Here is a 23,113-nt window from a genome sequence, read left to right as displayed (position 1 = left end):
AACGATCAATGATAAGATTATACGAGAATGGGATTTCAGACAGTGACATCATTGTCCACGCTGACAACAAATGGCAAATGACATGAAATACGACAGCTCTGCGACATAGTGGTATCTTATACCCCGTTTATACTGCCAGCGGGTTTTCGAGCCGCCTCGAGGAGGTTCGAAAACCCGCTACGAAAAAGCGGGCTCTCGTCTGTTTATACTGCGCGAGCGACAGCAGGCCCGAGCGGGTCTTAGCAGGGTCACGGCTTCCGTTCCTATGGTAACCGAATTCCCCTCCGAAAACCGGCGCGCGCTTTCGTGGCATCACTTTCGCGCGGAAACGTGACTGCTGAGCGCGAATTTATAACAACCTGGGTTCGCGATCCGGTGCAGTTGCTTGTTTACATCATGAACGCGCGATGACCTCCAGTGATAACTTCCGGGTCGGCAAAAAAGCGGCTTTTCGAACCCCCTAGCGTTTATACTGCTGTCGAGCCTCCTCGAGCCTGCTATAGCGGGTTCTGAAACCTCCCCCCGTAGGAGGTTTCAGAACCCGACCGGACCCGACCCGACCGGATCGCCTTTTCTGAATTCTGTCTGTTTATACTGAGCTGAAAGCCTGCTCGAAGCGGCTACAGGGGGTTTCAGAACCCGCTTTTTCCTTAGTATAAACGGGGTATTAGATCTTAAAGGCATCATTTACCATTCACAGATGAAACAAAAATCCAGCTTTAGCGCTTCAAAATAGTTCTAAAATGTGAGTTAGGGATGGAAACAACCAATTTAAAAATTTGAGTCTGTATAATTGATGATGTAAGTATTGATAAATACACAAAATGCGAACATAATTATAATAAAAATGTTTCCGGACTATTAAAACCATCTACAGTTATGGTTTATTGAGAAAAATACTGATATCTCCTTATATTTTAGGTTTTATTGCAAATATTTCATATGGTAGGATGTTTTGGGATACAACAGACCAACACATATGCATCAAATGTAATATCTTGAACATTTTTTAAGTCACTGTTCCCAAAGGTAAACAGGACCTTTAAGAGTCAAATGTGCTGCCAAAATTACATTTTACAGCTTAAAAAAAAAAAGACAGAGAAAATGTTCCTTGGTAAATCTCAAGGCCATCTCCAGGCACAGAAATTGATCACAGGAAAAAGGAGGACAATTACAGGAAATCTCCAATTCTTGCACGACTCAATAAATATCAGAGTGGTTGTAGCTGAAATTTGGCAACTATTCGATCATGACAGGTGTCAAATGCAGACAAAATTTGGAGGGGGGGGGAAGGAGGCACTTGAAAGACTCATAGAAAGAAAGGGCTGCTGCCTTTCATGTGCAGCGAGAAAATGAGTCCACACTGGCATGACATCTTTTGTACATCAGAGTCTACAGACGGAGATCCCTGGTTTAATCTTTTCCTTTGTGTGATTATCATTCAGAAGTCAACTACATCAAATATTTACCTTCTCTTGTAACACATGTGTGCATGGATGAAACGAAGCAAGATGAAAAGCTGAATCACCAGGCATGGAACATACTGACTGGCAGGAAGGACCAAGACTGGAGGTGTTCACACAGCAGTTTGGGAGTAAGATTTGGATCAAACACTGATGTTTGGGTTGCAATCCAAATCTCATAAACTTGTTGTGTGAATGCCTGGCAAGGCGATAATCGTGATTCGGATTGAGATTAGTATAATACTACTCATACAAATTTCTCGAATAAATGTGATGCTCTGCACCGTGCCATAAGAGTCCCATTGGAACAGTGATAAGAACATCAATGTTTTTTTAGCCCACAATTTATCACCTGTTTTTGCTAGGGGCTTGGGCAGCCACAGCACGTGTCTGTAGATAATGCATATACTGCATGGTAATGATGTATGTATGTGTGTGTGTGTGTGTGTGTGTGTGTGTATGTGTGTAGGCCCAGGCTTGCGTTCAGTGTGCAGCGAAGGATAAACGCACATGACGCACATGGTTACAGCTCGTTATTCCAAAGGCTCTTTATTCCAAAGATTTGTTATTCCGAAGGTTCATTGTTCCGAATTTCATTTTCAGATTAACAAATCTTCGGAATAACGAACCTTCGGAACAACGCCACAAATGTTCGGATTAACGAACCCTTTTTCATTTTCGGATTAACGAACATCTAGGTATAGGGAATTTGTGTGTTTCGGATTAACGACCCTTCGGAATAACGAATCTTCGGAATAGCAAACCTTCGGAATAACGAACAGCACCCGACGCACATAACTGTGCTGCATGCTGAGTAGCTCTAGCTGTTCGGGGTCAAATAAGCTCAAAAGCGTTCTGCTCGAGCGCATTAGTAAGATTTTCAGTTGTCGTGTGAATGGCTGCCAAATAAGCACTGACGCTCCATTCATAATTATTCAGATGAATTTTTGCCTCGTTTGAATGGTGATCTGAAAAGTCAGATTTGGATCGCCATTTGGATCACATCCAAATCTCACTCCTCCTGCCATCGGAACATGCCCAATGTCTTTCTTTGCTTGGACTCACATGAACAGATGTCTACCTCCCTAGATCCAACCAGATAAGCAGAGAAGAGTAAACCAATGTATTCCTATTGAATTGATAGCCAACAATTGCGCTCGTTACAATTGTGGCCCTGAGAAAACTGACTCATATCTAAAGAGGCTGGGAAACCCTGACGTCACTGACGTTCCCTATTCACTTTTGTCTTCCTTTGTTTTTTCAATTATATATTTAAGCAAGAATGCCAGATTTTCTGCAAAATATATATGTTCTATTTTTACGACTAGATAGCTACTAAAGCAGAACAGTGCTGACAAAATTGCAAAGTGTGACTCGAGTCATGTGTTACGTTTGCTCAGGTGAGGTATGTACACTTCCCCTTTTGTGATATCACTGTGGAAAAAAGGGAGAAAAAAATATCATTAAAGGGTCTCTCCCTTGGAGAAGGAGTCACCATGACTGCCATAACTGGTCAATCACCGCATCTTGTGTGACTCAAAAGACCAAAAAATGGTTTGGGCTCTCACCAAGAAGGCAACTCCAGCGTGAGGTGTGAGAAGTCTCCAAAGAAGGTGGCAATTTATTTGTCGGGAAGTCACGGGGACATTGCCACAATGTCTCTGCGACGCAGGTTTTCTGTGTCGCAGAAACGTCTCCACGAGGTCTCCACATCATTGCCAGTGGGCCACCATAGGTCTCCGTAAGGTCTCACAGAAGTCTCGGAGAGGTTGCAGACAAACTTAGTCTCAGGGACATGGCCTGCATCTAAGGAGACGTCATGGAGACATCTCCACCACCTGCCGAAGACTGGAAAAACTGAACATATCCAATTCTCTCCAACTCCCCAGAGACCAAGAAGACTTTATGGAGACATCACAGATGTCTCTGCAACCAGCAAGACTCGAGTCACCACCTTTTCTTCACTTCAATGAGATACCCACTTAATGGAGACACCACTGAGATATCTCTGCCACCAGCCTGACTCGCGTGGCCATCAGGTCTCCACCTAGTCTTTACTACAATGAGATACCCACTTCATGGAGACATCACCAAGATGTCTCTACGACCGGTGAGACTCAAGTCGCCATCAGGTCGCCACCTTGTCTTCACTCCAATGAGATCTACATATGTGTACTTAATGGAGACATCACTGAAATGTTTCTACGACCAGTCGCTATCAAGTTGCCGCCTGGTCTTCACTCCAGAGATACCCACTTAATGGAGACATCACTGAGATGTCTCTGCAACCAACAAGATTCTTTGGCTGTGTGTGTATTTACGAGGAGATCAGTGATAAAGGTGAACACAATTTGTGACCGTGATTCTTGATTATTATATCTGAGTCGTGCCAGCTTTCCCACTCAATCGTATCCCCACACTACCAGGGGGGTGTTTCATAAAGCTGTTCGTAAAGTTACGAACGACTTACAAGCGACTGGTGATCAGTTCTTGTGCTGAATTATGGAAATTCTGGTAAGTATAGCACATAGAACGGATCACCAGTCGCTCGTAAGCTGTTCGTAACTTTACTAACAGCTTTATGAAACACCCCCCAGGTCTTTAACTCCACCAGATATGCCTGTATTGGTTGCTAGGAGACATGGAAGAAGATGAGGAGGAGGATGAGGAGGAGGGAGAGGAAGAGGAAGAGGATGAATTGGAGGAAGATGAGGAGGAGCCTGAAGAAGAGACATTACACCAAGAGAAAACAAACTCTGTTGATGGAGCCAGCTTAAAGCAGCTTAGAGGAGTGACCTTTTGCTCTCCCCAACACAGCAGCCACAGACAAGAAAATTAATTAATTTCACATCCCTCTAAATTATATCAAATCCCACATACTAATCACCGGGCAGCATGCCGGCGGCCTAGGGCGGAGATACAAAATGCAGAATTTGGCAGTGACAGATGAAGAGGGGGAGGAAGGGTGGGGGGGGGGGGGGGGGGTTAGGAGAGAGATAAGTCTTTAAAATTAACCTGGCTGTGCAAATTAAGGAAGGGAAAAGACTGCAACAAATGACAACCGTCAAAAGGACATGCCGCAGATTAAACGGAGGAGGGATTTATAAGGATATGGCATGATTTCAACCGAGGATTAAGTGTTTAACAGCGAATTTACCCCAAATAGTATGTGGATTCAGTGAATGCAAAAAGAGTAGAAGAGTACATCAGTGAAGTTGTAAGGGAAATCAAACAATTCATTGCTAAGTTATGGATTTCAGGTTTTGATTGAATCCCTGTGCCATTAGGTCCTATCACAAATTATGAAGGCAACACCCATCCATTCAGCCTGTCACAGTTATAGAATAGAAAAGAAACTACACAGAGAATTCCATAAACTTTCCTTTGATGAGAAATGTACACATTCCCTCTACTTATTATTGACATATCGCCCTGTTAAAGGTCTGTTTACCTTTGGGAACAGTGATTTAAAAAATGTTCAAGATATCACATTTGATGCATAATGTGTAGGTCTTTTGTATGAAAAAACATCCAACCATATAATTTTTTTTTTTTGCAATAATGCCTAAAATATAAGGAGATATCAGTATATTTCTTAGTAAACCATAACTATAGACGGTTTAATCTGGCAACATTTTTACTATAACTATTGTTCACAATTTGTGTATTTAGCAATACTTCATCGATTATATGGATTTAAATTTTTACAGTTGTTGTTTCTATCCCAAACTCACATTTTAGAACTATTTTAAAGCACTAATGCCAGGGTTTTGTTTCATCTGCAAATGGTAAATTATGCCTTTAAGTATGATATTATTCCCTCTCCATCTGAAGGAGGGAAGTAGAATGCTTTTTACATTATGCTTGCAATATGAAATATGTGGAATTCTCTTCAAACTTTCTTTGTAACATTCCACTACTAAAACAATTGTGGCCTTCTTATCTAGTGAAGGCAGCACCCAATAACTTCAACAATTCGTAACGTTTAAACAGATCCTGTGATTTTCCTTAAACTTCACTGATGTGTTCTGCAAATATTGCTGCATTCACTGAATCTGATTATACTCTGAGGATAAATTTTCCCTTTCAATGAGTGCAATATTTCTCATGCAGTCTGTACCCCATGCAAATCCACCATGGAAACATGACATTAAAATGTGGTTAAAATGTGGCATTTCACCAAAAAAATGTGAATGCACATAGATTTTGATAATTATCACTTGCGCCCCCTCAAACACAAAGACTTCCATGTCTCTTCCACTGCGCCCTCTTTCAATAGATCTGTCTGTCTGTCTGTCTGTCTGTCCGATGACATGATTGGATGTAGCCTTTGACTCAGTTCAACTCATTATCCAGTGAATAACCACAGGCTCAATGGAACTGATTGTGGCAATTTCTTACGAGGGCAGACCATAAAGTCGTATCCCCCTTAAAGGGACTGTACAGTACTGGTTGAGGTGGGGATTCAGGTTTATAGCATTCCTAAGTGAGATAATGAGAACCTTCTTATGAAATATGAAAGAGCATGTAATTTTAAGAAGGATTCAATGTTTATTTAATGAAAATTGGCTTTTGAAATGGCTGAGATATCCAAAAAGTGATAATAATAAAAGGCGACAGGCCACACCTTTTATTAGGATCTCTTTGTTTCATCTTGTTTTTGGATATCTCAGCCATTTCAAAATCGATTTTCCATCAAATAAACTTTTGATACCCCTTAGAATTGCATGCTCTTTGACATCTCATAGAGTGCATGGTTTCTGAATATCTCGCAAAACGTTAAAAGCTAAATCCTCACCTCAACCAGAATTGTACAGTCTCTTTAACCCTACCCGCCCCCTACCACCATCAGACAACTCTCTTCACTATCTCATGAAAAAAACAAGAAAATCTTTCTCTTTCACTTTCGTAATGACTTAACTTGACATAATGATTGCGCTTGGGGCAATATCCCTCATGAAAGTGTGTGTGTGTGTGTGTGTGTGTGTGTGTGTGTGTGTAAAGGGGGGGGGGATGAAGAACGTGGCATTCAAGATGCAGACCCAACAAGTCTGTCCCAATTGTTGAGAGAACACAAATGGCTGCAGCAGATAAGGTTGTATGTGCACATCAGAAATCTAAATACGTGGGATTACGCCTCGTTCTGCCTGGCCTTGCACTGACGCCTGGCTGTGGGCTCTGGAGTGCGGAGATGTCCCATTGTGCGTGACCAACACAGCTCGAACGCAAATCCACGGCCTGAGAGTGAAGCTCGAGAGCAGTTCCTGACAGAGAGCAGCCAATTGATGCCACATCAACCATCAGTCATTTGACTCATTCATTCATAAAAGTTCTGAACTACAAAAAAAAAAAAAGAAATGCAGCTGGTGCTGAGCGTACACTGATGAGTTCATTGTTGTGAAGCACCAGGCAGGGCATTACAAATATTGCCCTGCATCCTTTTGTCCACTATGGACTACAATGTACAAGCAGAGCAACATTTTCCATAGATAGAGACAGTATTCGTAGTTGAGTCTGTAAGCATTTGACTAAAGCATACTTTTGTATTGTGCAACATTTTTAGGTCATTTTTTGAACAAGACAGGAAAAAAAAAAACATGAAATGTAACATCTAGTGAGAACAGTATAAGTAGGTTTTCTAGTTTTAAAGAAGAGGTGCCAACCAGTTGGGTTGTAGAGGTGTAGGATGGATGCTGATTCCGCGATCAGGCAGTGGGCAGTGAAGGTGCTGCAAAGTACAAACCCACTGGCCCGCTTGCTAACGGCAACAAAAGCTCACTGTCAAGCGAGTGACATGGATTGGAACTTTTTTTTTTTAAATTTCACGCCCTCATGTGATTGTCTCACTCCAATTAGCTGGAGAAATACAAATGCTTTCTAATACCGGGTCCTCACCCACTTGACAGTTTCGAGATGACTGGACATTTTATAAATGTAGCATTCAGTGGGAACTGTTTTTTGAATGGTCTCACCAGCTCAACACATGTTGTGCAAACCATGTGAGCCATCTCAAGATGATATCTGAGCATCTAGACGATAGAATGCAGCAAGAATTTACCCCACCTGCTCACTATTCTACAATGTTGGATAAAGTTCTGAAACAAATGCCACACTTGGCTTAATCAATTGGAAAAACATAATTTTAATAGAATAGACTGCTTGTCTCACAAGAAACAATATTGTGGTTCTCTTTGATGACAGACATTTCTACAAAAAGCAGAGTAATAAAACAGAAATCACTGAAATTTTCAAAATCTCATTTAACTCTCGGGGTTAAGTCTATATATTAAAGGATGGAACCACAAGCAGACTACATTGTAAGAACCTAGAATTGACCTTTGACGGTGAAATTACTTGCAAACTACAACTATGTATCATAATCTTTTTTAAAAAAGTAATGGTGTACACAAATATGGAATACCCATGTTAATGTATTGCACACAAGTCAACTGTAAGTATTCAACATAATGGGGCAAAGTGTAGATATATGAGTCTACAGCTGAATATATACACACCCACACTGTATTCTGGTCCCAGGTCTTTGAACGAACTTGAGAGAAAAATGATTGCTACAAGTATAGCACAAGTGTAATCTCTAGGGCTTTTCACACTTGTGTTTCTTAACCCCGGACTTTCTCTGACCCAGGACTATCGTTAGTCCCGTACCAATTTTTTCAGCTTTTTACACTCACCAATTAGTCCCGTACTATCTCTTGTCCGGGGCTAAGGAGAAAACTGACCTTTTTACACTCGTATTTCTTAGCCCCGGACTTTCCAAACCACATGAATATTCATGATTACGCTGTGTACTGTACACGTACACGCACGCACCGGCAGCACTTGATTACCTGTTTCTGATTGGTCAGTGAGGGTCGGACTTCGCCTCCTTCGCTTAGCCCAGGATTATTTTTTCGTTCTGTTTACACTCACTTGCTTGGCACCGCAATTGCGGTGCTAGCACCGCAATTGCGGTGCTAACCCCTGCTATTTTGCAGGGCCAGATAGTACCGTACTATCGGTGGGGCTAGCCCACTTTGGCAAAAACGAGTGTAAACAGAAAGTGGGCTAAGGATAGTCCCGTACCAACGGTGGGGCTAAGGCCCCCCCTTAGCCCCACCGTTGGTCCGGGGCTAAGCAAAAATTTACAAGTGTAAAAAGCCCTTATGAGGAGTATGGCTAACAAGAACATTGAAACACTCCCAGGTGTACAGTACCACCACCATCATCACGTACCTCACTGTCTCCACTGGCGTTGCCCGACAAATCGTCAGATCATGATCTCCGTGGTAACAACAATTGGAGAGGAAATCTCTCTGACGGAGTTTCCATTCGAGTATATCCGTTCTCCATGACACAAATTTAAATGCAGGGCTTCCTCTACATGCTGGAAGTCAGCTACCCAGCTTTCCTCTTCGTTCTTCTTTTTGGGTTTATGGTCGGCGCTGATACCACAGGAGTCTCCTGCAGCACCCAGCCAGCCAAGGACACTTTGTTTGAATATAGCAGAACAGATAGATGCCCTCTTTACTAATGACCTTAGACTTTGAGAACAGGAGTTTGTTTGGTAATTTTTCCTCAGTGGAGTTTTTTTTTTTTTTGGGGGGGGGGGGTGTTCAGTCACTTGCAAGAAGACAACTTGCAGGATTGATATAAAGTACTGCTCACAAAGAAAGAGCGTCAAATGTGAAAGCACACAATCAATTTTCTGAAATTTTTCCATCTATTGACCGATTCCGTGACGCGCTATGTGTATTTTTGGCATGGGCAGCGCCATACTGGGTGTATCATCCGACCCCCCCTCCGCACTCCCCCACCCCTCTCCCTACATTAGCACGCGCGCAGAATGAAAAACTGCTTTAGCCAATGGGCGTCTCGTACTGAGTGCGCGAATGCTTGCTAGTGCGCGAACCTTTGTTACAAGTGCGTGATAAACATGTTGCCCGGGGGTGGGGGAGAGCAGGGGGGGTCGGCTGATACACACCGATACACCCACTATGACTGCGCCCTGTGCCGTAAAATGTCTGCTGCCCTCAACGAACCCGAATCGGTCAATAGGTTTCCAATGATCCTTTATGGCACTTGTGGTATAGATTCATCAACATGCATGGATTGTACATATGACCATGCTCATTTATCACGAGTCCCTTACCGCATCAATTTTAGATTGCATTCCAAGAACCTTTCCCGGTGGGTTTTAATCACTGCTTAAAAATTAACTTTGAAATTCACAATGTCTCAAATGAGTATTAGCCAGTTTACAAATAGATTCAAAAGGATGGATGTATTGTCACATTAAAAATGGCAGTCATGGTATCTACACTAGTTAGTGTTGGACCGTATCTTGCATCTCAAATCGAGCAGAGATATGTTTTTTATTCTCCCTGGTTTCATGACTGTCCGTGAAGTCTACGCCCAAAGTCTTGGGACTGGTAGGATCATCAACATTGTGGCCGCCAAGAAACATTTTGTGAGGGGACAGAAAAGGGGGGGAGGGGAGGGGTAGATGGACGTCATACCTGTCTGATGTCATTCACAGCAAGAACGATGTCATCTGGAATGAAATACCCCCCCCCCCCCTTCTCCCACTCTGCTCAATCCACCCACTCCTGGCGATATGAAGTAGTCTTCTTACACAGACTCGAGATAACTTTCAAACAGATGTAATATTCACTGGATGACCTTCAGAACGACACAGAAAACTGCCAAGTCCCCTTGACTCGGATGATATTCCATCCAGTCAGTAAACCTGAGGTTCTTAAATGACTGCATCCAGGGATTCAAAACCCTGTGATCAACTGAAGCTTGCCAGCGACAAAAAAAAAAAAAAAAGACAGAAAGATACAAAAATGGTGAAAATACCAAACTGAACTCAATCGAAAAAAAGAAGAAGACAGAATTAATCTGAACAAAAAGATGAGGAAAAAAACTTTTGAAAGAAAGAGCTTGGGGGAAACCTGAATACCGAAAAACTTTACTTTTTTTTTCTCCTTGTAATGTTCCAGGGATATCATTTGACATGTGCGCAGGTAATAAAGGTTTCGATGAGGAGTAGGTAATTTCTTCTCCATCAATGCATACCTAGGAAAGGAAATCTGTGCTCAAACCACTGGAAGACTTGTGGGGGCATGGTCTCCTCACCTTATTCAATTTACATACATGATTGTGACAGATGGCACTGTTAAATAAAAAAAGAATGACACTGAAAGTTATCAAAAACTTTCATAGTTCCACAACTTCCTTCGAAATGTTTTTGTCCCTTTTTCATGAAAAGTTAATCATTTGGCTAGTGCAATTTTCCTCCATGTACTACAATCAATTTAACCATGGCATGGAGTTTCAATACTTAGGTTCACACGCTGTTCCTAAACTTTAAGTTTAGGCCGAAAACTCAACTCTTGATGATTAGCTTGTAGTTTAGCACCATGTGGACGCACTCAAAAGTTAGCAATCTTAAAGTTTAGTCGATGATTAGAACCACGAGACATACCTTAGGGTTTACGCTCTCTCCATGAGCCACGGGGGATCCCCAGTCATAGTTTCGCTCTATATGGACACAATAATCAACGAGCTTGTGAGTTAGTGTGAACTTCGCATCTCGTTCGCTGCGCTATTTTGTATGGGCATAAGGTCATCTAGCAAAGACTCTGCACTTCTGTTATAATTATTGAGTGGGGCTCGCTCGTAAGTTGTAACTTAAAGTTTAGGTGCGCATGTGAACCCGCGTCGTGAATTCACGAGTGGAGCTAATCATCGACAGTTCAGTTTTTGACCTAAACTTCACGTTTGGCAACTGCATATGAATGTAATGACTGAAACAAAACTTATTCGGCATACATTTATATCATCTGCTCGTAGTATATCATCACTGAGACAACATCCAATGCCACAGGGTTATTAGAGCGGAGGTAACTCTCCTTCGTGTGAGGGTGCTATATCATGTACGACTATACGCACTTATTGGCACCGTGGCGCAAACACGGTCATCAATCATAATTAAAACAGGGACGGGTTGCTCTGGAGGGCGGCGAGAGAGCACTAGCCTTTCATCAAGACCTCGCCTCTCATTTATCATTCCGCAGGAGAGAAGCCAAGATTGATGGCTGGTACAGATCGGAGGGGTTCATCGCGGTTCACGGCGAGTTTATGACGCAGTTTCCTTCAGAGGAATGCAAGCCTTCATTTAGGGGGAGCAGATTGCATATTAAAGGTAACTGTCTTGGATAGCAATCTATTTCTTAAAGCTGCTACACAAGGTCAGGCATTGAGAAGTCACTTCACAAACAAAACAAATGTTACAAATCATATTATTTAGCCACAACAAGCCTATTTACACTGGCAAAACTGAAAATATTAAAGATAATGTTTTTGTTTTTTCCCCTTTATCATTTACACTGTCAAAAAAAAAAAAAACAGCAGGAGACTCTCTGCCTTCAAAACATTTAATTTCTTCTCCTTTTTTCGACATTTTAGAAGTCCTGTAACAGGGTTGTCTACACATTTATATATTTGCAAAAAAAAACACACACACACAAACAACAAAGAACTACCAGAGATTAGAAAAAGTATACTTCAAAGGCAAATTGATTATTCATTTTTTAAAAGAAAAAAAATAACCAAGAAGACCCCTAAATCCTGTGCTCCCTTTGTGGCCATTCTAAGCAGATTGGGTTCTTTGGTTCTATCAACGTAGCCCCTATGAGGAGAACAAACGCAATTAGGGGGGATGGGTTTGGACAGCGGAAGACTAGCTAGTTTTTCTTTTTCATAATCATCTATTACTCCCACCCCCATTCCCCATCTCTCTCTCTCTCCCTCATTTTTATTCCTTTTTCAAAAAAGTATTATTGATAACTCACATTGGCGATGATATACAAGTGTACAATGCATAATTGTGTTACATGGAAGCCATATTATCAGAGGTTGTTAATTACATATCAGACAACCTACGAAATCTGTGAAAATAAAAACACCTTTTCTGTCAATTTCATTACAATTTGTTCCAAAAATCCAAAGTGACATTGCCCAAAGGCAAACAAAAAAGATGCCTAAAAACAAACAAACAAAATAAAACATACTGTCCTCACGGGATTTCGTTATAAATCTGCATAACACACTTGAGAAATGAAAAATGGAATGCAAAGTCCCTGGAAGTTTCTTTCTGATCATGTTTTCCATTCCACGAATTTTTGCGGTCAGCAGCAATCTAACATTACGCTGCACATTTCTTCTTTGAGGGGTCTTAAACTACATTTCACCCAATTAAACGTGTGGCAATTTGGTATCAGAACGACTCCAGTCAAATTCTAACTCATTTCCCATGGCTCTGCTCAAAGTCATGAAGGCATCCTTGGAATCTTCTTTTACTTTCTTTATGAAAAGGTTTAACACCACAGTCAAACTAGCCTTTTGACAAGGCCTCGTAGCTGAGGAATGAGATTAACTCGCCACATCGAGCACTGCGAAAAATGGGTGAATGCGAGATCGAGTGGCCACGAGGCGTGTTCAAACTTCCCCCCCCCCCCCTGTGGCTTAGCAACATACATATGAGCATGAATTATTCATGTATTCATGAGTATATCTGCAGTTGGTATGCTAATGACCCATACGTGTCAATGCAGGCAGCGCAGGCTAGATTACAGAGTGCTACAGATGAGCAAGCTATCGACATGCATATTTATGAATATTCACTAGATGCAATGTCACTGCAAGCAATGCAGTCACGGATTGGCCGCTACCTTTATGGTAGCAGAATCAACGAAAAACAAGGTTCAAGACGAGAAATTCATGTCAGGCTCCAAAAGGCCTCCTGGCTGCACCACTCGGTCTCGCGTTCACTCATTCCCTCGCAGTTGGTCTCTTTTCCAAGTCTCGGCCAGGAGGCTTTGTCAAAAAGGCTACAGTCAAACAAGATGGGTAGCGAGGTCGCCCAGACAGTAGCGTATCTCTAACCTACAAAATTGTACCTTTCCATCAATGGCTCAGGTTCGGTCACAGGTTTGAATAGCAATCAAGTCTACCTCGTTTTCCCAGACCGCAGTCATGCAGTTCTTCTGGCAGAGGCAAAACACTCTGTCCCTCAGATAGGACATACACTGGACTGTTGGAGACACCCCCTCCCCCTCCCCCCTCCCCCTCCCCCTCCCCTCCCCCAAGCCACAACTGTGAAGTGGTCTGCCCCAAGCACATACAACTGGACCACATGGAATACCAGCGCCAGTGCAGTTGAATATGGGTTACCAACTATTTTGTCAAATGGAAATGAAACACAAACTGTACATCATGAATACACACACACATTACTATACAATGAATTTACATATCGTAGATATTCACGATCAAACACTTTAACAGATATAAGCATGTATATGAGATACAGACACATGACACGCACATACTCAAGATACACTGTACATGTATGCACAACACACTCACACAAACTCCAATATTCCCTTGTCAATGTTGACCACGATCTGATAGGATTTACAATAAAAATGTTTAAAAAAATGTACAAGCTCACCAATATACACTATGCATATTATGTGTCATGCATAATATCCACACTCACATACACACTTAAATACAAACATATGCCCACAAAGACATACTTAAACGTATACCCACACAGACACACGCATCATATATTCACACATGAACACACACATGTGCACAAACACAGAGACACACACTTTGCATTATAACAAATACCTGACGGAAAACACTGAATAATCTGTGTTTATTTACGTCAATGTATGGCAATTTGTCAATCAGTTGCGATAAAAGCAACTTGACATATGAATCATTAAGTCTGAATAAACACATGATGACTTACACATAATGTCTGCGACCCACTTCATTTCACTTGGATCCACATGACAAAGAAACACATGGTATTGTAGCCTGTTACAGTCTACTGCACAAAAGTCATTTCTCTATACCTCACAGCCTCACACATATGGAAATAAGGAGTGTTTTCACACGTACTGAGAGTGTGTAATCTGAATCACGATTGTAATGGCGCATCACTTGAATTATGATTCAATTTTACTATGCATTTTGGCCAAGTTGTATGCAAACTGGAATCATAATTGCAATCCTGTTTCAAATGATAATCCGGAGGCGTTTTCCCATCACGATCCTCAAGAATTAAGAAACAAAACAATTGTGTGTACAAATTGACCTTCAAATGATATTTTTTGGGGGTAGAGCTTACATAGTCCTTTTAACCACTTCCGTAGAAAATCTATGCTCATCAAATGCTTTCACTGCAGTCAAAGCACACATTACTTATCACTCAACCTAATCATGGGAACTCGGAAAGAAGGCACACCTCCCCTCCTCAATCTGAAATTTAAAACTGCAAAATCCATAACGCCTTCCTTCGTGTGAATGGACGATAATTCTAATTGCAATCATAAGTGCAATCTAGCATTGCAATTGAGTTTCTTGGCCCGTGTGAATACCAAACTTTCATACCAAATTTTGAAATCAAAACATGAATTCATACTGCATCTACGCTTTTCTTCTTTTTTTTTCTCCTTCCTAATTTGATTTCATGTCAGTTGACATTAGTTCATTTGATTTTTTATTTATATCGGTTTGTAGCTTTGATAATTCATTATTCGCTGTCTTATGTATTTTCTGAGGGTCCCATATCGTACAAGCTTTGCTTTTTAGTGGGACCCTCCATTTCCATTTCCATCCTTAACTAAATTGCACTATATGCATATATGTAAATATTAAAAAAAAAAACAATTATGTTTTCTTCATTTATTACTCATTTTCACATGTATTTTGTTAATTAGCATTTCTGCAATCATTACAAATATGTTCTGCTTATACATTGTATATAATTTCCCTGTTTATTTGATGGAAATGAAAATAAATTTGAACTTTGAACTTTAAAACACATAAGGCTTGGATAATCACTGCAAATTCTTTATAGTGTTTTGAATCGACGACTTAATCATCCCTTCGATGTTGATGTTTACTGTGACGATCCTCGGACCTAAAAAGTCACTCATGCCTCAGTGGACACGGCAGGAAACTCGGTAGACAGTCCCTGAGTGAAGGAATAAAGACCTGTTTACACTGTGTCTATATTGAGAAATCCATTGAATGCCCTCTCGGTTGTTGTTTTCCCTTGACTACAAAAAACAAGCTAAAGACAAAAGAAACAAAAAATCCTCATTTCAAAACTTAAAGCAACATCTTTCACATGAAATCAGAAAACAATTAATTCATTTCACTCTTCCCAGCAGGAGGGAATACCCAGAAAAGGAGAAGAAGTTGTAAACCTAAACGTAGAGTAATCATTTGACAAACATGCATGAAGCACCAAGTCACCATAGCGCATCACTAGTAAACAGATTTGAATCATATACAGCAGAAAAGAAGGATTCATTGTTAATAGATAAACAAGAATTCCATCGAACTTTTTTCCCTTGGAAAAAAAAAAAAAACAGAAAAAGAAAAAGAAAATAAGCCAGAAGTGTGGAAGAACTCCTAGTATTTTTCAGGTCTTCTCTATGCAAAGGCTGGATAGAAGGAAAAAAAAAACTGTCCACTTTGGTCTCCATAACGACAAAGATTTGATGAACATAATTTCATATCTTACAAAGTACTTCAAACTCCTCACATCCATACACGGACGGCTGATTGGATCTAAAATCCTGGAAAGGTGAGAAGGTAGCTGAATTGGGCTACAGTATGGACACAGGTGAGATTCGACTTCAAATGGTACGCAAAAATGATGGCTGTGACATTTGCGAGACTTCTCTTTGTGTGCTCTCTTCATCCCGATCCCCCTTTCTCAGCCATCCCAACCCTCCCCCTTGGAGAGAGAGGAAAGGGGGAGGGGGTGGAGGAGGTGGGGATGAGTCCTCCCTACTTTTAGCACTGCCAACCAAACTAGACAGAGTCCATCCACATTGCAGCAACAAACTCTTATTGCACGCTATTACGTACGGGTCGAAAGATTTCTCCATCATTTGATTCAGTAATCATCTTATATAATCTCTGTAAATCCTTGCCCTCGAGAGAAATCAATTTTAGAGTTGTGACTTCGCTCCGAAGATTCCCCCCACCCACCCCCCTACTCTCAAAGGACGTCGCAACGAGCAGCAGAAACTGCTTGAATTTCACATACGTCCGTGACATCCTTAGTGAAGATGCCACTGCTACTGCAGTTGACCCTTCACCCAATGTTGCTGTACTACACTCTGCAAAGCATGAATGAAAACACTGTGAAGTGCCTGTGTCACATCTCAAACTGCGATTTGCAGCTCCCCTTTCGCACTGAAAACATAACATAATTCGTAGGACAGACAGAAAGAGACATATCTGTTGTTTCTCCCCACAGGTATGATCTTCATACCTAACATTGCCATTCTTACAGCTGCTTTACTATCTTGTTTGATTTTATCCTTCCCCAATCTCATTCCTCTCCCAAATCCTTGTTTTCAAAGGCATGTGACAACAGAATGACTCTGATGGGATTTGCAAAAGCAAGAATGACATATTCTTTCCCTTTTTCCCGCTATTTAGTGTACAAGAATATGGCAGTATTATGAACCAAACAATTCTCAACATGATCATACAGGCCTGGATCATTTGAATATGGTGGTCAGAGTCATGTGATCACAAATGTCACAAGACGATATGATGCCATGTCACTTAGGCTGCGTTTATCTAACTTGAGAGAGAGAATCACGTTTCCAAACGCGTTTCGAACGGTGTTTGCAAACGTGGTTTGAAACGCGATTCTCGGGGTGCCGCGTTTATCTAACCATCCTACAATCACGATGCGAGTGGTGTCACTGGGTAGCTACTTTGTGCCATTTGACCCGGGAAGTAAAGGTCAACTGCATACCACCAAACATGCCTCATCAGTCACACACAAATAATGGACAGAGAGCACAACCGGAAACAGCTGGGATTTGACCTTGAGATATAAACGCGTTTCAAAACGGCATTGCGTTTATCTACTCACAGAACGGCCATCGTGGTCTCAAACGTGTTTCAAAACGCCCCTTGAAAAGGCATTCCTAAACGCGTTTGAAAACACAGTTGCGTTTATCTAACCTCTGAAAATGCCTCAAACGCGTTTAGGATCATGATTCTGCCTCTGAAAAATTTTAGATAAACGCAGCCAATATATCACACCAGCTTTCAAAGGTACCAACTTCTTAAATTTTCTGAAATTACTTTTATTTTTTTTTTCTAGTACATTCCTTTCACTTTAACCTTTACTCTCAGAGTCACTTCTCTTAGAGGCATTTCATTGTTTATTATTCTTTTAGAGCATTGGGGCATTTTTGGGTAGAGACTCACAAGAAAATATTGGCATATTAAAGAGAGATAGGAGAGACACTGGTACCAATGGAGAACCCATCGGAGGAGGTGACTGGCTCATGCTCGCCTCCATCTGGAGCAGTAAATGATCCCATGCCAACAGGGTAATTGCACGCTGGGTTGCGGGTGACGGCGTCATATGGACCCTCCACGACGCAATGCGACACAACGTGTCACGTCACACGGCCCCCCGATCTCCCACTTCCCGTAGCTTTCGTCAAAGGCGCCCTCGTTGTCATTTTTAAGAGAAGCGAGCCGAGGGTCGTCACAAGACACAGTCAAGCCCCCAGCGAGAGGGCCTTTGGAGACCCATTCAAATTTCATAACTTGCTCCCTTGAATTACCAAAGTTTGTTTCCAGTGTTTGGTCTCTCTGGTGTCATTAGTGCTAATGACCAAATGTCAGGCGGAAGATCTACTCATTCTCATCGTACTGCAGTTGAAGCCTCTCTTACAAGGTACATTGGGAGGATGCGAACAGAAAATCGGGTACTGGGTGGCTCAAAAGGTTACGAACCAATGTGGCTCCACACAGCACCAATGTGTGTGTGATGATTTTAACAACAATGATGCCTCGACAAAAAGTGCATGTCACATTCTTCCTGTACTACAATTATGGAAGATACTGGCGGGGGGGGGGGGGGGGGGGGGGGGAGATGATATTATGCAATCACATGAAAACGAGGAATAGAACTCATTGTGTGATGAAGAAATAAGTTTATTCTATATGCAATTTGTACCCTCCCATCTGTGGCCCCAAAAATACTCAAAGAAGAAGTCTACTATTACTAAAATATTCTCTTTTTTATATGGTTTCTTTGAAATACCAGTTGGTGAGGACATAGAACAAAAACGCATCTTATCCAAGTAATCCTTTTTTTTCCTTTCTAAATCTACAGTATGCGGACCATTATCCGATTTTAAAGCATGCTGGACATTGTGTGTCAAGAACATCAGTTGTGTCCTAAAAGCTTTAGTATGGGATGACCTTAAAAGGAGAGATTCTATTGGGGAGTTCTTAGAACTCCTACATACCAGGGATGAGGGTAGATAGAAGGTTATATAATTGCTTTGATTCCGACCAGTCCGTCCGCTTGGCACAAAAGCACTGCTCATTCTTCGTGACTTTACTGACATTTGATTCGATACTTTAAAAGACCCGGTCCTTAGGTAGAGAAGGTTGACTGACTAGATTGATCTTTATTCGCGGTCTACTGTGGTACATTCGAAAACCACAAGTAGTGAAGCCTGCTAGAATAGAATAGCCTGTCAGCGAATATGTGCATCGAAGCATATGCTCATCAGCAAAAGCTAACTCCAATTGAGATTCTTGTACTAATACGGAAATCAGTGATCAAGCTGAACACTTTGCAACAGGTAGGCCTACATTGTACTTCCAAGCCGGGCTAGCCTTCCCATTCCGTGGCATCCCCAAGCTATGAGCCTATCGAGTCTCTCCCCCATTCAGATGCATGCCATTTTATACCAAAACTCGATAACAAAACGATGTATAAAGAATCACCGTATAGTCCACAGACCATTCAGACACTAATTTCAACCATTCTGGGAAACGTCGTATCTTTAGATGTGCAGTTTCCCACAGCGCATGCTGTTATAGTCATGAGTGACAGCTGTGGGGTCACCTTTCGTGGGTGCTCCCATTAAGCCCCGCCCAGTTATACCGTTCTATATTCGCCATACGTTCAGACGCTCATGGAATGCTGATTCGTTATCGAGTTCTAGTCCGAAACGATGCTCTGACCGTCGTTTTGCTATCCGTCCTTTCGTTATACGTCGTTTTAGTCAGCGTTCAGACGTATAAATTCATTGTATAGCTATACTGTTCTAGTATAAATTTTTTGCGTTTGAATGCCCTGTCTATTACACAGCTGACAAGGATCAGCACCCTAGACTACACAGAAATTGTGGGCACAAAAAAAAAAACATTAGGCCTACTTCTGGCTGTGGTTTTTGTTTGTTTGTTTTTTGTAGTTAGTTTCTTTTTTATATTCTTGTAACAGAATAACACGTACCAGACTTGCGCCCAAATACCACAACTACGAGAAACACTCAAAATGCAGGCTATCCACAATAAATGCTTGTCCTTACAGGCTATTCAAAAAAAAAAAAAATGTAGGGGCATTGGCTATTGTCCAAAACCTAGAAGTGAAAAGAACCCAGTTCCATTCAAATGGACACGGATGTGGATTTCCAAAGGAGCTCCACCATCCGTGCAACAGGTAGTTTCCTGTCCGAGGCAACTGAAAGCCTGGTTGGGTTTTGTCTACACGGGGCAAACATGGCTGGTACCAGTAGTGGTAGGTGATGTGTCCTTGCGTTCACCTTCACAGTTGGAACCCAACTGAATACACTGTACATTGTATATTACCAGCCAGTAGCCATATGATCATTGCACAGTACAGTAAAACCTGCCTCGGTGGATCATCAAGGAAAACATACGCACAGTATGTGCAAGGTGGCCTTTATGGACAGGCAGTCATTGTGGACAAGTTGGTGACTGTACAATGTTCATTCTCAAAAGTCTTTCTGTTCTTGGATTAAACAAGAATAATATGATAATATGACTAATGCTGGAAAACAGTAGAAATTTTAAAAAAAGCACCAATCCTCATCAGCAGTGCCAAAAATGAGTGAACCAGTAAGTTCTCGCGAAAGTAACTTCTCAGTTCTACCAAGGGGGTTCAAGAGATGGAATCTCTTGTTTGATGCCGCCACTCAAAAATATTTGCGTGTGCCAAGCCGGATCTGCAGGATTGACTGTTATTTCATATGCTTTATCTTCAGGTGAAATTTCATTTCACTGAATGAATAATCAAGCAAAATATCCCTAACATTATGTTAGCGTTCAAACTGGATCTTCAGATTGCTCAGAAAGACAGTGGCACTGAACCCTGATCATCGCTGGCACAAATGCAACCTGTGGAATTCTTTGGTGCATCCATAGAAAACCTGAGTGACAGTTGTTTGGATAATCATGGCCAGTTGGAACACTTCATATCTTGACCCATTTGGTTCTATTATGCATGGGGTCATCTCACATACAAGATAAGAATGATGATTAAAACTGGTAACAGAAATAAGGATTATGATCTGATGACATTGATTATGATGATTATATTGAAGTATATCTATTGCTGATGCTAGTACTGAAACTAAATCCTCTCCCACCCCCTCCCTTCAACATCGAGTGGTTCAATAAACCTCAGCATGGTAATACTGTCATCCCAAAGGTTTGACCCACGAGCATCCCAAGGCACCCACGACCACACTGCATCAGCAACAACATCTTTTTTCATTCTCCCATCACAAGAACCCATTTCACACTCACAAAGTAAGAGCACTGCTGATGCACCAGTCCAATGGAAATCCTTTTTTGCCACTATACATACAAACACATAACACACAAACACACAGCTTCTCATTGCGCATGAATTCTGTTTTTATGTCAGGTTGACCACTTTTGAAAAGCAGTCATAGTTTTGGGATGTGAACTGTGCCGGGAATCTGCTTAAATGAGACGGGCTCCCCTGCACACTAACTGGCAGTGGCAAAGGTTACTTACCCAATGACGCAGTAAGATGAGCGCGGAAGGGTGTCAAAGTGGAGGGAGTCTCGGTGTCGTCTCCTCGTTTTACGGGATCAATCGAGGGGTTCGAGTGATATTTCCTGCGTGTCGGTGTGTCCAATTCAAGAGGCCAGCTCTGGGATGTGGCGGCGGTGACCTGCCTTCGCTCCTCCGTGCGGCAGAATGCCGGCAAACTGCCACGAAATCCTGCAAAAGCGGGAGATAAAGGAGGGGCGGGGAGAGACAGAGGTGTCAGGCCAATTCGTTCGCTCAATTCTCTCGTTTTCCATACCTTGACTTCCTAACAGGATTCGTGCCCAGTCCCAAACTTTCCCCAGTGACAAATCAAAGAGTGGTTGATTTGATTTGTCCAAACAGTCAAGATCACCTCTCTACCCACATCTATTATCAAACTCTGAAAGTACAATTCCAATCTTGTGCTCAAGTTGGCCCTTGAAAACTATCTAGAATAAAATCAAATAAAACCAAATTGTAGAAGTCTCATCAAAATCTCATGAGGAATACAAAAAATTACGGGACTGTTTGGTTGCACCAGCTTTTCACAAAATAGTAATATCAGTCACTACCTATTCACAATGACATCCTTGCCACATGTGTCTCCTAGTCATCTTGCTTTCAGTTTAAAGGGATGGTATAGTATTGGTAGAGATGAGGATCCGGCTTCAAACTTTTTGTAAGATATCAAGAAAACACAAATAGAATAGTACAGAGCATACCATTCTAAGAGAAATTCAATGTTTAGTTTATTAAAATCAGTTTTGGAATGGCCAAAACATCCAAAAGCAAAGTAAAACAAAGCGATAGTAATAAAGTGTGGGTCCCACACTTATTGGAATTGCTCTGTTTTGGATATCTCAGCCATTTTAAAACCAATTTTCATCAAATAAATGTTGAATTCCTCATGGATTTATATGCTCTTTCATATTTCTTAAGAGGTTTCTCATTATGTCACCAAAAAAATGTTAGAAACCTGAAATTAGGTCTCAACCAAAACTATACGATCCCTTTAATAATATTGTAATCTGGCATCCTATTGGCCTCTTGCTTCCTGATGATATGTTTTAAAATGCACTACTGCAAAGCCAGAAATTTTTGGCGTGCATGCCACTTTCGTGAATTTCGCAAGGAGCAAAGATTTGCAGAAGTAAAATGCAAGTGAAAGTTTTCGTCTACGCAATTCATTGAGTGCCAGTGGCAATTCACAGGAATTTCCTGCTGCGAATGTTGCTTGTTTTACAGTGTTTCTGTATATGATTCATTAATTTCTCAAGTACTACCTGAGGACGTTTAGTACTGTCTTTTAAAATGGTCAAGCGGTAACTTGCACAAAATTATGAGGACAACATCAATACTTCCATTACAACTGCTAGCATTATCAATGATGAATGACTAATGATAATGACAAGAGTAACACCACTTTGTAATACTACTAACAATACGTAATACAACGTACCTACTTAAGAATTAAAAGTAACAATAAGGAAAACAAAAACCATGATTATTACAGTACTGTTAACAAAATAATTACTGAAACAATTAATTTCAATGATCACATCATTATCAGTGCTATCATATCTATGGCAGAATCCCTGTCTGTTTGATACAGATCTTTACATTCAAAATGTTACAGTAGTATGTTGGGATTTACTGGATCCACAATGGGCTGTAGTCCATACAAAACTCTGCTATTGTAC

General features: G+C 41.3%; 1 long non-coding RNA gene across 1 annotated transcript in view; it reads right to left on the bottom strand.

Annotated features, from left to right (window-relative positions):
* LOC139734970 (uncharacterized) overlaps positions 1–21,501 on the bottom strand; it is a 104,397-nt gene extending 82,896 nt beyond the window's left edge. The window contains exon 1 of the long non-coding RNA XR_011711191.1: positions 21,396–21,501. This is a non-coding gene — a long non-coding RNA (uncharacterized lncRNA). The remainder of the gene's footprint in view (positions 1–21,395) is intronic.
* Between the last annotated feature and the right edge of the window lie 1,612 nt (positions 21,502–23,113).

The sequence above is a fragment of the Diadema antillarum genome, unplaced genomic scaffold (assembly GCF_040938485.1).
Source record: "Diadema antillarum isolate AM-2024a unplaced genomic scaffold, OU_Dant_1.0 seq00000561_RagTag, whole genome shotgun sequence".
NCBI classification, from domain to species: Eukaryota; Metazoa; Echinodermata; class Echinoidea; order Diadematoida; family Diadematidae; genus Diadema; species Diadema antillarum.
Note: the sequence above shows the minus strand (reverse complement) of the source record. Positions and strands in the feature narration are given on the sequence as shown.